This window comes from Gossypium arboreum, chromosome 9 (assembly GCF_025698485.1).
Source record: "Gossypium arboreum isolate Shixiya-1 chromosome 9, ASM2569848v2, whole genome shotgun sequence".
Lineage (NCBI taxonomy): Eukaryota > Viridiplantae > Streptophyta > Magnoliopsida > Malvales > Malvaceae > Gossypium > Gossypium arboreum.
Window position 1 is genome coordinate 53832683 of NC_069078.1, and position 14256 is coordinate 53846938.

Below are 14256 nucleotides of genomic sequence, written 5' to 3' on the forward strand. Positions count from 1 at the left end.
AGGAAAATCTCGTTTGAACCTTAGGAATAGATTAGGATACAAGTGACATGTCACAATAATATTTGAGTTCCGAACTTGTTGAGTTGAGTCCAAGCTCGTGAGATGTAACTAGGCATCCGAACTCATTGAGTTGAGTTTGATTTCACTTATGGATGCGCACACCCGAGCTCATTGAGTTGATTCCAAGTTCACTTATGGGTGGGTTACATGGTAGCTTGGCTACACATATATTCCGCAAGCTATTGAGTTTGTCTAGCTGTGGGCATGCACTTATGTGCATGCATTTCGTGTATCCGATTATATTTCGAGTGTTCAACGGGTAATTTGGCGAAGTATTTGTTGATGATCCCAATGAGATAAGCCATTGGTGAGTATGTCTTTGAGTTATGTTACAAGTTGTACAGGTATGTAAACTAAACTTATGTGTGATGCCTTGACATGTGATGATTTATGATGTATATAGTATTTGGTGAATATTATGAAAATGACATGGTTTGGAATAATTCCTTGATACTTGATGACATTGAGATTATGGATTTATGCTTATGAAACATAATTATGTGTTCTTACCATTATGAATGAAATGATATTGTATGGATTTGGTGAATAATAGTAATGAATGAGTAAATTTAGCCATGGCAGTTTTGGGTTACTGCAGTGGTGCAACTTTTGAAATTCACCATAAATTGTGGAAATTTAATTAGGGGCTGAATAAAATATGACGTTAAATCCCAATGAGTCTAGTTTCACATAGAAGAAACGGTATATGCAATCGAAATTTATATTATGAGATATTTAAATTGTTGTGAGATAGAGTCTGAATGACTTCATGATCCCCTGTTTCGATTTGAGAAAATCACTAAAATTGTATAAAAATAATTATGGGTTGTAATATATATTATTAAAATCCTTAATGAGTCTATTCTCTAAAAAGATAGATGAGAGCATTATCCAAATTCTGTACTATGAGAAAAATAATTTTTAGTGAAGAGAGGTCAGAACTGTTGGACAGCAAAATAGGGGAAACTTTAATGAATAAACTATACTAATTGGCTAAACCAAAAATTATGGAAATTTTGTGGGAGAAAGATATATGAATCTAGTTTCAAGTAAAATTAACAAAACTTAATTTGAAGTCTCGTAGCTCCAGATATAAATGAATTAGTAACTATAACTCGGTAAAACAGCTTAACTTGAACAAGAGTAAATTGTACAATTATGATGTTTTACCTTAAAAAAAACATGTGGGTAATTTCTTATGAACTTCATATGGACTTACTAAGCGTAAAGCTTACCCCTTCTCTCTACTTCTTCAGTTTTGCCAAGTCGGCTCGGGGTTGCAGATCGTCGAAGGCAAAATCACACTATTAAGCTATCATTTTTGGGAGCATTAATTCAAATGTTAGAAATATCAAGTGAGTGGCATGTATAGAAGTTGGTTTGTGATATGTATTATTATTATGACTTTGACCATACGTATCAGTCTGCATTAAGTTATCATATATGATCATGAGATGTGGTCCTTATCCATTATGGTTTGTAAGTTTAATAAATCATGTCATGTCCTATGTTTTGATGTGATGATATAGTTAGCTTTGTTTGTTATGCATGATTGGTAATACATCAGGTAAGTTAAATGCAGGCTAGTGGATCATGAATTAAATGGAAATGAGTAATGTTGCCTTGAATATGGATGTTTAATGGACAAATTGGTAACTACATTATGATGGTATAGAATGAGAATAAGATTTAGCATGTCTAGTTCTAGTTAATGTGAGAATGTATACTATATACAGGATGGTAAGCAAATATGTTTAAAGTGAATGACATGTTATTGCATGATTATGGATGTGTAAGTGCTCATTTATGCCATGTTATATGTCTTTAAATATGAGTCTATGCATGTGTTCGAAAAAATTTGAATTAAATGAAATTTTAAGGCCCAGTTTTCGTCTATGTGTATGGTTAAGTCTGGTAATGCCTTGTACCCTATTCCAGCCTTGGATACGGGTAAGGGGTGTTACAAGGTGTGTGTCCTAAACTTGTAAATTCGTTTGGTATTGATAATTTTCATATTATATTTTATAAATTAGCTTGGTGATTGAATTGGCTTAATAGTCAAAATATTAGTTTGTTAAGGGGCCAAACTAGGTACGTTTCGAGCCTTAAAAGAATGATGTGTTGGCAAAACTATTAGTTTGACAGTATGAAAGTATGATTGAGACTGTTGTGCATATTTCTATTATGTGATATAAGAATGTTTGATTGAATATAAATAATTTAGATATTAGGTTTATGCATGATTTAAATGAATGAAATATTTTCTATGATGTATATTCGTGAGGTTGCTATTTATGCACAATGGAATTCGTAAAGTATATGAAATTGAATGATATTGATAGATACTATCTTAATGGTAATTTAAAAGTTGGAACATTGTTTCTTTTTACCTAAAGTACGTGATTATTGAGGACATGTTGGACATGTCAAATAAATATGAGAAGTATTGAAATATGGATACGTATGAGTTTGTGTGACATATTGCATATGCATTGCTTTGGGATATTTTATAGTTGATGGAGGAGTTCTATGGAGTACCAATGTTAGATTAAGTCTGCATATATTTGTAGTCAGTGAACTGCATTTGGAGTACCAATGGGACTAGCGATTTATCTCATTATTTTTTATTTGGCAATTTTACTGTATTATTTATTATTGGTGGTTTTACCATATCGAGCTCTGCTCATTTACTTTGGAGTTTAGTTGATAGGTTCTAAGGAACTCTTAATGTGTAGCGGATGGTATGGGTAGGATCTTACATGTACATTTTTCATGATCATTTGCATTGGAAATTACTATTGATAATGTTTGATTATGATATTGGCATTTCTATGAAATTGCTTGTATGAATGCTTAATACTTGCTTGTTTAGTCTCACATGAAGCTTGTTAAGCTCACCCCATTACCTTAGCTTCTCATGTAATGATCGGACTTAGGATCGGAATTGGCATGCAGACTTTGGACTTCACTTTGTCATATTAATTTAATTTACTTATATTTTAATTTATTTTATTATTATTATTATCATAATTCAGTTTTGGATGGTAAAGTTTCTTTAAACTGTGGTTTGGGACAGTTTGAGACATTTGCAGTTTTTCATGCATGCATGACACTCATATTTGGTATATATACATAGTTTTATATATATATATATATTGAAATGGACTACCCATGATTTATGACTAAGTTAATAATTTGACTAGTAATAGTACATTTTCACTACTAAGAAGATAACAAAATGATTTTTCAAAAAGAACGCCATCGCTAAGGTTTAATAAAAGCTCACCCAATTCACTAATTTGACCTACGCATGGTTAGACTAAGTAAATATTTTCCAAAGTTAACAACAGAAATCCTGATTTTACAAAAGAGGGTACTTGTAGGTTTTAATCTATAGGTAGAGTAGGTTCGACACTAAGGTGTCCAATGTAGCTTTCACGATTTGGCTATAACATCTAGGTCGAGTTTGAGAGGTTACAAGTTCATACAAAATATACATTTTCACCTTGACATTAAATCATGCAATTAATTAAATGCAACAAATTAAATCTATCTCAATTAATAAAAGTACAAACTGATATTTCACATCAATTGTTGATGTCTCTCACTTTTCCTTTCCCTCGGGACGACTCGATGTTGTCTATAGCTATTTTTGGCCAAATGTTTCAAAAGCTTAATGGTTTTTCCCTATAGTTTTTCGTTCTTATTTGGGTGGTGGCATAGGTTGGAAAAGATGATACCATTTTTGTCCACTAATTTTATTATTTATACTTTGTTATTACTTAATTAACACTAATATGACTTAATTAACTTAACTTTAATAATTTTTAGTGGATTTTTTCATCATAATAGACTATCTCTTGTTGATAAATAATTTAATTTTCATTTTGGACCTTTGGCTAACTGCAATTTAAGTCCTCAAGCCTTTTGTTAATTAAAACTCTATAGCGATTGGACTTTTACAATTTAGTCCCTAAGCCTTAATTAACCACTTTTTGGGCTAAATTATTTAACCAAACTTCAATGTATTTTCATAATAACCCCCTAAATATTTTTATTTAATATATATAGACTCAGTTTATAGAAATATGGTTTTGGAACCCCATTTTTCGGCACCACTAAATTTCTAGTCATTACATATCTCGATCTTTTTTTTATGATTTATATATAATTGATATGGGTGGTAGTTTAAAGATTAGATGATCTTATTAAACTAGTTGAAGCTTATCTTAATCTTTATATTTTGAAGTGATTTTAACTTAAAATTAGTAGAGCTAACAGAACATAATCGAGTTTGTAGAGAATAAAATTTTATGAGTGTACTCACTTTGCACTAAATTGTTTATTAATTTGCTTTTAAGCTTTTGGGAGGAAAAGTGTATTTAGTGAGAGAGAGTTCACTATAGATGTACAAAATGAGACTAAAATTATCATGTGATTGGTATTGCTTAAATTATAGCTTTTATTATGATTTTATTATGAGTCTAGTGTTCTTTGTCTTCTTATTTATGCTTTTGTTCATTATTTGCTTTATATCTCTTTCCTGTATGTGTTCTAACACTAGTTACAATTGCCTATTATAACAAATCAATCTTCTTCTTTTTACTATGTTTTGCTTTTATATTTTTTGAAGACCCAATTGCAACTTAAGTTACGAGTCAACAATCACATCATTTTCAAATAAGACTATGCTTAAGACATTTTCTTAGGGTTTAGAGAGACTCTTTTATCACTTGAAGAGGTTTTTTTTTTTTTTACTTATCAGCTTCAATTTGGACTTGTAATTTGTTCAGTTCTTCATTCACAATTATTGACATTTCTTATTGCATATCAATTAGGGTTTCATACGGAGATCATTTGATTATTAACGTGTTTATTTAAAAGTTAATTAGGGGTGCAAATGTTGTTCTTTAAATTTTTTGTTTTGTTTTAAATTAATTAGTTACTATTTGATCCTTTTAATTTTCATTTCTAATTCTCTTTTGTTTAATTTTAGAATTTCAATTAGACAATTAAGGTTCCCAATGCTTCCAAATTCTCTAATTTTCTATCATGACTGAATTCACCAAGAATGTTAAATTATTTCATTTGTTCATTTGTTCTTTTTTTAATTCTTAATTTGGACCATGTTCTTTGTTTTTATTTCATATTCAATTCTAATTATAGGGTTGCACCAAGATTGATACAATCCAATTCCTTAGTCAAATTCTAAGTGCAATTATTCTATTTTCCTCTTTATTTAATCGAAATATGACTTATTTGTTTTCCTTCAATTCAAATCTAAACCAAAACTTAAAGATAGTAAAACTAAATTCAATATTTTCAGGTCAAATTGGGTTTTAACTTTATGAATTATGTTTCAAATCTTGGGTTATCTATCATTATATATAGATAAAGCTATTGCTTTGAAGAAAAAGTTTGACTGTGTGAAGATATTTGTTGAATTATATACAAATCTAATGGAAATGTATACAACACTAGGGTTCGATTGTATAGCTAGTTTTGTGGGGAAACCATTATGTATATAAAGAGCTACCACTCCGGAGAATAAATTTAATCATGAAGATATGTATTAAAGTAAAGGTAGGTATTGAGATACCTTTGAGTATTGAAGTGGACCTACAAAATGACGTTATTGTTAAGATTCTAGTTTTGGGAGATTGGATGCCACCAAAATACATTCATCATCTTTCGACACTATGAAAAATAGTGTTTATACAAGCCATCTCATGTACAAAAATGGGTGCCTAAGGAAAAAAAAATCCAACAATAATTCAATTTGTTCATTGTAACACCTGGTTTCCAATTAGCCAAGAAACTTCAAATAATTGAAGGACTAAAACAAAAGAGACCACAAGTTGGTAGCCTCTATTGAAAGAAATGGGATAGCTGGAAACTAAATTAGACATGGTTAAGAACCAAACTTGGTTCAGTTAGAATGGAACCAGTTGGTTCCTTAGTAGGGGACAACATGATTAGAAATGGATGGTTCTCATAAGGTTGGTATTAGCACAGGAATAGGGTAAAAATAGCTGGGAATTGACTTCCTAGGGATTAAAAAATCGAAAAGAGTACCCCTGATGTGCATGGCGGTCGTATTGACTATGTTCCTTGAGTCCTTAATGTAACATCCTGAATTTGGGGCCTAGAAGAGTTGGGTTTTGAGTGCAGGATTGAATAGAAGAAAACCTGAATAATTAGGAAGTTTTAAATATTATCGTTTAGGAAAAAAATTTATTTTATTAAATTACCACTAGAAAATTTTTCTTGTATTTATTATTACGGAAATTTTAAATTTTATGAAATTTTAATTAGTATTATTATTATTAGAAAAATATTATCTTGTATGTATGTTTGAAAATTTTATGAAAATTATTATTATTTCTGTATTATTGATATTTGAAATTTTTATTATTAGATATATTTATAAAATTATTATTATTATCGGAAAGGAAAAAAATATTAGTTGTAACGCCCTGATTTTGGGATTTTTTGGGTTTTTGTGATTTTTAGTAAATCTTGAAATTTTCATGTTCTAAATATTGGAATTATGTTTAAATGTGTTAGTAGACCTTTAGAAGGCCCAAGACTAAGCTAAACACGGTAAAATATCAAGGTGGGATTTTTAAGTGAATAGGAGATTTGGTTAAGTGGGCTTTTAAGAAGAACTGCGTAAGTTATGACACAAATAAGGCCTTGGTAAAGTGGCAAGGTGACGCCACTAAGTTCCTAAAAAAGTGGCGCCTGGGAAGGAATTGGAGGTCCAGGGTTCAAGTTGTAAGGTAGGCATATTGTTTTTCTTTTAATTTTTAGGCATGTACTAGGCATGTGATCACACAAGTAAATTTCGACAAGGGCCTTAGGGAGATGGGCCGATTGCTCTAATTTAATATTAGGGTTAGGTTCTTTTCTTTTCTATCTTGGAGAATTAGGGTTAGCCACCTGAAAGCTTTCTTTCATCTTTTCTGAATTCTCACAAAAGCCGAAAACACAAGTCTATTTCTCATTGTGCCGAATTTTCTTCTTCTCTTTTCTTCCATGTTTTCTCTTCCTTTATGCTTCTCCTTCTAGCCGAAACCTTCTGACCATCTTATTCACCTTCTTTGTCGATCCCATCTTCCATTAAACCTTCATCACCAATCGCCATTAAAAGGCGAAATCTCGAAAACTCACTACTTGTGCCGATTTCTCCAAAGCCAAATCCTTGATATTTTTGTTCCTTGTGATCAACATTCATCTTCTCTAAACCCTTAATATCTGTCGGCATCGTTACTCCAAGGTTATATAGCCTCAAACCATCATCTTCTTCATCACCTAAAAAGCCGAAATACCATAGATTTAGGGACTTATAGCCGAAACTTCAGATCTTCTAGATTCGAGTTCTACCATCATTTAGAGGATAAATCTGCATCAGATCTGCGTAGAAATCAAAGAGGAACAAGTGGTAAGTGCTCATCACTTCAGATCTAGTCTTATTTTACAACTTCGAAAAAGCCGAAATCCCTAAAATCTAGGGAGGCTGTCGATTTGGGCATATGGCCTTAAGGGATTGTAACTGATGTTTTCTTTCGGTGACTAGAGTCTTCTTAAGCATTGAATTAAAGGCGTGGTTCATTGGAGCAATCAGATTCGGAGCTAGCTATCGATTTTGGCAAAAAGGTAAGGTTTAGAAGGCTTTTTAGGGATATGGTTCGATCATGGATAAGTAAGTTTTGGGGGTTTAGTGATTATGGTTTGTAAATAAGAACTATGCTAATCGATTGTAGGTTATCGAAAGAGATCTCAGTAGCAGTTATCGCGAAACAGGTGTGTACCGAACACCCTTCTTTAGTTCAATTCGGCAAAAGCCGAAATGCCGAAATTCCGGCATTTCATAGGCTTGTGAGTATGCGAATGCTCTCAAGACATAGAGTAATTATTAGATCTAGCACCACAAAGTGGTAAGTAAGTTTGTGTGACGTATCAACGTACTCGGGAAAAGGGCCTCGATGGGCCAAAAGCGGGCCCAATGGGCTTACTACCCAATATGGGCAAGAGGTGGGCAAAGTAGCACTGTCGGTTAGATGGGAGAATCAAATTGCATAAAACGATAAAATTACTGAATTAGCTTGTGCGATGGCGTAGATCACGAAATTACCCTAAGAGCAAAATTACCAAATTACCCTAAAGAGCAAAATTACCGATATACCCCTAGGGTTTTAAATTGGTGAATCGCATGATTGATCAATGTTGTATTTTACATGATATGCTTTTATTAATATCATTGCATGGGGTTGGGGTATTAATGGAGGAAATCTTGAAAGTGGTTCATCCACGTCTTCGGAGGCTTTGCCTCAATCGATTGAATTTGAGTGCGTTGTTGCAACTGTGGTGTGTAATTTGGGTAGGTTGAGATATTCCCACATGGTGTGTAGGGCTGGTGCAGGCGGTGTAGCGGTTGGTGGGTTGAGTAGTCTCCCGGATGGGCTTGCATTCATTATTTCGTTGATACTCATATTCTTGAATCGGGCCTATGGGCCACTTTGTTATGTAAAAGGGCTAAGGCCTTGCTATCAGATTCGAAAAGGGCTTGACCCTCGTGTGTCTCGTTATCTGAATAGGGCTTAGGCCCAATAGGCTCGAGCTGAATTGGGCTTTGGATGGGTTTCTGTATACACTGAGTTTTCCCAAACTCACCCCCCTTCCTCTTCCATCCTTGCAGGTGAGCCCTAGAATTGGTGGACTTGGAGATGGGCGGGATTCAGAGTGGCCATGAAGATTGATTGCCGATTTTAAATAAGTTTAGCATTTATTTTGGATTATTTTTATTATGCTTAAAGTTGTAATAAGGTCGCTCTTTTTAATTACTTATATTTTGGGGATTATTAAACTGGCTAGCACTAGGGTTCGTTTTATAAAATCTACTTGTTTTAAAAAGATCACGATGACGCATAAAGTTTCCATAAGTAAATGTTTTCCCAAGGAAATAAATATTTTAAGCAAACGATTTGCAACCTTAATCATTTTCTTAAGTGGTCATAATCAAACGGTTTTCTCAAAATTATACGAGATGTTAGAGTGTGGCAATGGCGGTGTGCATGTCTAGGATTGGATCCAAGAGAGCTTGGTACTTAAGCGGTCGACGGACTCACCTCCTCTTCTTCTGGTTTTCCTACCTAGTGCGTAGCTTCCATTCACTTTAACTTACTTTTAAAAGTGTCTTTTACAAAACCAACTCAGCTTTTCCAAACTAAGTGTTTTGAACGCATCAATGTGGCGCATCAGATCCGGTCATAACATCCAGGCCGGGTTTGGGGTGTTACACTTAAAGTTATTAAGTTGTATTGAAAAATATGTGGTTATACGTACCAACAACGACAAATTGAGAGGTAAGTACAATAATGTAATATGAGAACTATACACAGATAGTATAATTGAGTGAATTTTGATAGTATAAAATTACTATCAAATAAAGGTTGAAAGGATACAAGGAAGTAAAAGTATATGAGTTTGGAAAAGGATAAGTAAGTACATTGAAAGTACAAGTACTAGTGGAAGGGAATTTCACTAGATAGAAGATCCAACATCAAATTTAGCACTTTCATTTGCTAATTGGGCTGCTACATCGACAGTGTCTTCACTTCTTATTTGTTAGTCCTTAAGGAGATGTGAAAATGCCCTACTTGATTCTTGAGAGTGTGGAACTCAAGGATGGCTAAAGTAAGTCCACAAGGAGGGTGCGAGGATTGCACTAGAAAAATGGCGTAGCAGCAGATATATTTGGTTGTGGGACTAGAGCTTGACATGGAAGGCCCTTGTAACAGGCATGGATAAAGAAGCAAGTATGCGTGGATTGTAACACCCCTCACCCATATTCATCACTGGAATAGGGTTACAGAGAATTATTGGATTTACAAAACAATTAAACATCCATTTAGCATACATTTTCTCAATTCAATCGTTCATCATTCAATCTCAATTAAATTGTCCCTTAAACGAGCCTACGAGGCCTTAAACATGCTCTGGGAGTGGTTTGGGACTAAATCGATAACTCAAGAAACTTTCAAAAAACTTTGAAATTTTTTCTCAAAATAGGATACACATGCCCGCGTGGCTAGGCCGTGTGTCTCACAAGGGCACCACACACGCCCTTGTCACAGGCAGTATGGACATTCGAAATCAGAGCACATGGTCGTGTTCTAGCCCGTGTCCTACCCCATGTCCAAACAAGTGAGCTTACTAACTTGGGTCATATGGTCGACCACACTCCCGTATGTCTAGCCTGTGCACCTTCGAAGTGGCCTCACACGCTTGTGTGCTAGGCTGTGGGTTAGGCTGTGCCAAGCCTGTAGCGTATATTGACTTATACCACACGGCCAAGTCACACACCCGTGTGTGAAGCTGTGTGGAGCATACTGACTTGACTTCAATTTCAAACCCAGGGGACACACGGTCATGTAACATGGCCGTGTGTCACACACGGCTGAGACACACGCCCGTGTGGACAAAAATAAGTTATTTACCAATCCATTTTGCCACCCATTTTGCACATACCTAAACAAACTCAAATGGTGCCATTTCAAGACACTAATAAGTAGACAAATATCATCAACCCATATTCAATTCATACCATTTCATTATCAACCATTTCAATACTCAATTCGATGCCATTTACCAATTCGAATACTGTAACATCCTAAATTTGGGGCCTAGAAGAGTTGGGTTTTGAGTCTGGGATTCGAATAGAAGAAAACCTGAATAATTAGGAAGTTTTAAATATTATCGTTTCAGAAAAAAAATTATTTTATTAAATTACCACTAGAAAATTTTTATTGTATTTATTATTACGGATATTTAATATTTTTATGAAATTTTAATTAGTATTATGAGATAAAATTATTATTATTAGAAAAATATTCTGTATGTATGTTTGAAAATTTTGATGAAAATTATTATTATTTCTTGTATTATTGATATTTGAAATTTTATTATTAGATATATTTATAAAATTATTATTATTATTGGAAAGGAAAAAAATATTAGTTGTAGCATACGATTTTCGGGATTTTTTTGGGTTTTGTGATTTTAGTAAATCTTGAAATTTTCATGTTCTAAATATTGGAATTATGTTTAAATGTGTTAGTAGACCTTTAGAAGGCCCAAGACTAAGCTAAACACGGTAAAATATCAAGGTGGGATTTTAAGTGAATAGGAGATTTGGTTAAGTGGGCTTTTAAGAAGAACTGCGTAAGTTATGACACAAATGAGCCTTTGGTAAAGTGGCTAAGGACGCCACTAGGGAGCTATGAAGGTGGCGTGTAAGTCTGGGGAAGACACAGGTTCGATTCCCTTTGTTGGCAAATAGGTGCATTTATTTTTTAGTGCGGGAGGGTAAGTGTTGGAGTTCGTGGATTTCGCTAGAGGAGAGTTGGATCGGTTTAACTGCTTGGATTAAGGAGTGATAAGGGAGAGATTTAAGGATTGGGATGAGGCTAGGAGTTAGCCGAATGGGGAATTGAAGAGGAAAATCGGCGGGGGATTATGAGGGTAGTATTTCGCACTTAGGGTATTGTTGGTGCCGTTTTCTTTCGCTTTTACACCTTAGGATTGTTCTTTTCTCTTTTTCCTCTCTAGTCAAACTACCACCTCCCTACTCTTCTTCTTCTATTTTTCTTCTTCAAACTATTCATCATACCTACTATTCATCAATCTCTGCCGAATCCATAAAAGCCGAAATCGTGATCACTACTTGTGCCGATTTCTTCAAAGCCGTGTTCTCCTATATTCTTTTACTTTTATTAATTTACAAATTATCTTTTCTTAATCCTGGTTTCTGACCGCAATTCTACTTCAAGGTTGTAGCCCGCATTATCATCTCCTTCATCACACGAAGCGAAAAACCATAGAATTGGGGGCTTATAGCGAAACTTCGAACTCCGGAGTCGAGTTTTTACCATCGTTTGAAAGATAAATCGCACAGATTGTGTGGACATCAAAAGGAGTAAGGGTAAGTGTTCATCATCTCGGATCCGGTTATATTTTACAAAGTTAGGAAAAGCCAAGTCCCTAAAATATAGAGAGGCTGTCGAATTGGGCTTGTGGCTCTAAAGGTTTTTAACTGACGTTTTCTGTCAATGATTAGTGTCTTTTTAAGTGTTGGATTAAAGGCGTGGGTTGTTGGAGCAATCGAATTCGGAGCTAGTTATCGTTTTTGGCAAAGAAGGTAAGGTTTCAAAGGTTTTTAGGGATATGGTTCGATCATAGATAAGTAAGTTTTGGGGGTTTAGTGATTATGGTTTGTAAATAAGAACTATGCTAATCAATTGTAGGACATCGGAAGTGATCTCAGTAGCAGTCGTCGCGAATCAGGTGTGTACCGAACACCCTTTCTTAGTTCAATTCGGCAAAAGCCGAAATGCCAAAATTCCGGCATTTCATGGTCATGTGAGTGTGCGAATGCTCTCAAGGCATAGAGTAATTGTTAGATCTGGCACCGCAAGGTGGTAAGCACGTTCGCGTGACATTTTAGCGTATTTCAGAAAAAGGGGCTCGATGGTCAAGCGGGCCCAATGGGCTTACGGACCAATATGGGTAAGAGATGGGCAAATTAGCTCGTTAGGTAGATGGTGGAATCAAATTGCATAAAACCGATAAAATTACTGAATTAGCTTGTGCGAGAGCGTAGATCACGAAATTACCCTAAAGAGCAAAATTACCAAATTACCCTAAAGAGCAAAATTACCGATATACCCCTAGGGTTTTAAATTGGTGAACGCATGATTGATCAATGTTGTATTTTACATGATATGCTTTTATTAATATCTGTTGCATGGGGTTGGGGTATTAATGGAGGAAGTATGAAAGTGGTTCATCCACGTCTTCGGAGGCTTTGCCTCAATCGACTGAATTTGAGTGCGTTCTTTGCAACTGTGGTGTGTAGGGTGGGTGGGTTGAGATATTCCCACATGGTGTGTAGGGCTGATGCAGGCAAGTGTAGCGGTTGGTGGGTTGAGTAGTCTCCCGGATGGGCTTGCATTCATTATTCTGTTGTTACTCATATTCTTGAACGGGCCTATGGGCCACATTGTTATGTAAAAAGGGCTAAGGCCTTGCTCATGTGATTCAAAAGGGCTTGACCATCTGTGTCTTGTTATCTGAATAGGGCTTAGGCCCAATGGGCTCGAGCTGATTTGGGCTTTGGATGGGTTTCAGATACACCGAGTTTTCCCAAACTCACCCCTTCCTCTTCCATCCTTGCGGTGAGCCCTAGAGTTGGTGGACTTGGAGTGGCGGGATTCAGAGTGGCCATGGAGATTGATTGCCGATTTTAAATAAGTTTAGCATTTATTTTGGATTATTTTTATTATGCTTAAAGTTGTAATAAGGTCGCTCTTTTTAATTACTTATATTTTGGGGATTATTAAACTGGCTAGCACTAGGGTTCGTTTTATAAAATCTACTTGTTTTAAAAAAGATCACGATGACGCGCAAAGTTTCCGCAAAGTAAATGTTTTCCCAAGAAAAATAAATATTTTTAAGCAAACGATTTGCAACCTTAATCATTTTCTTAAGCTGGTCATAATCAAACGGTTTTCTCAAAATTATACGAGATGTTAGAGTGTGGCAATGGCGGTGTGCATGTCTAGGATTGGATCCGAAGAGAGCTTGGTACTTAAGCAGTCCGACGGACTCACCTCCTCTTCTTCCTGGTTTTCCTACAGTGCGTGACTTCCATTCACTTTAACTTACTTTTAAAAGTGTCTTTACAAAACCAACTCAGCTTTTCCAAACTAAGTGTTTTGAACGCATCAATGTGGCGCATCAGATCCGGTCATAACATCCAGGCCGGGTTTGGGGTGTTACAAATACCTATTAGCTCAATTTACTTCTCTAGACATAACTCACATATGTATATCATGTACCATAATTCATCTAATTCATCATCCAAAACCAATCTACAACAAACATATCTCAACCAAATAAATACTCCATATCATAATAACCATTTAAGTATCATAATTCACCCTCAACCATATCACATGGCAATATTTATAACAAACTACATAAATTTCATAAGTTACCCTTAATGGCCAAAATACATTTCCATCAAACACATAAAAATGACCAAACCCTATACATGCTATAGACCATATATAAAAATCAAAAGTACCAAAATAGATGTTCGATACTGCGATGAAGCCTCTGATGATCCCTGGA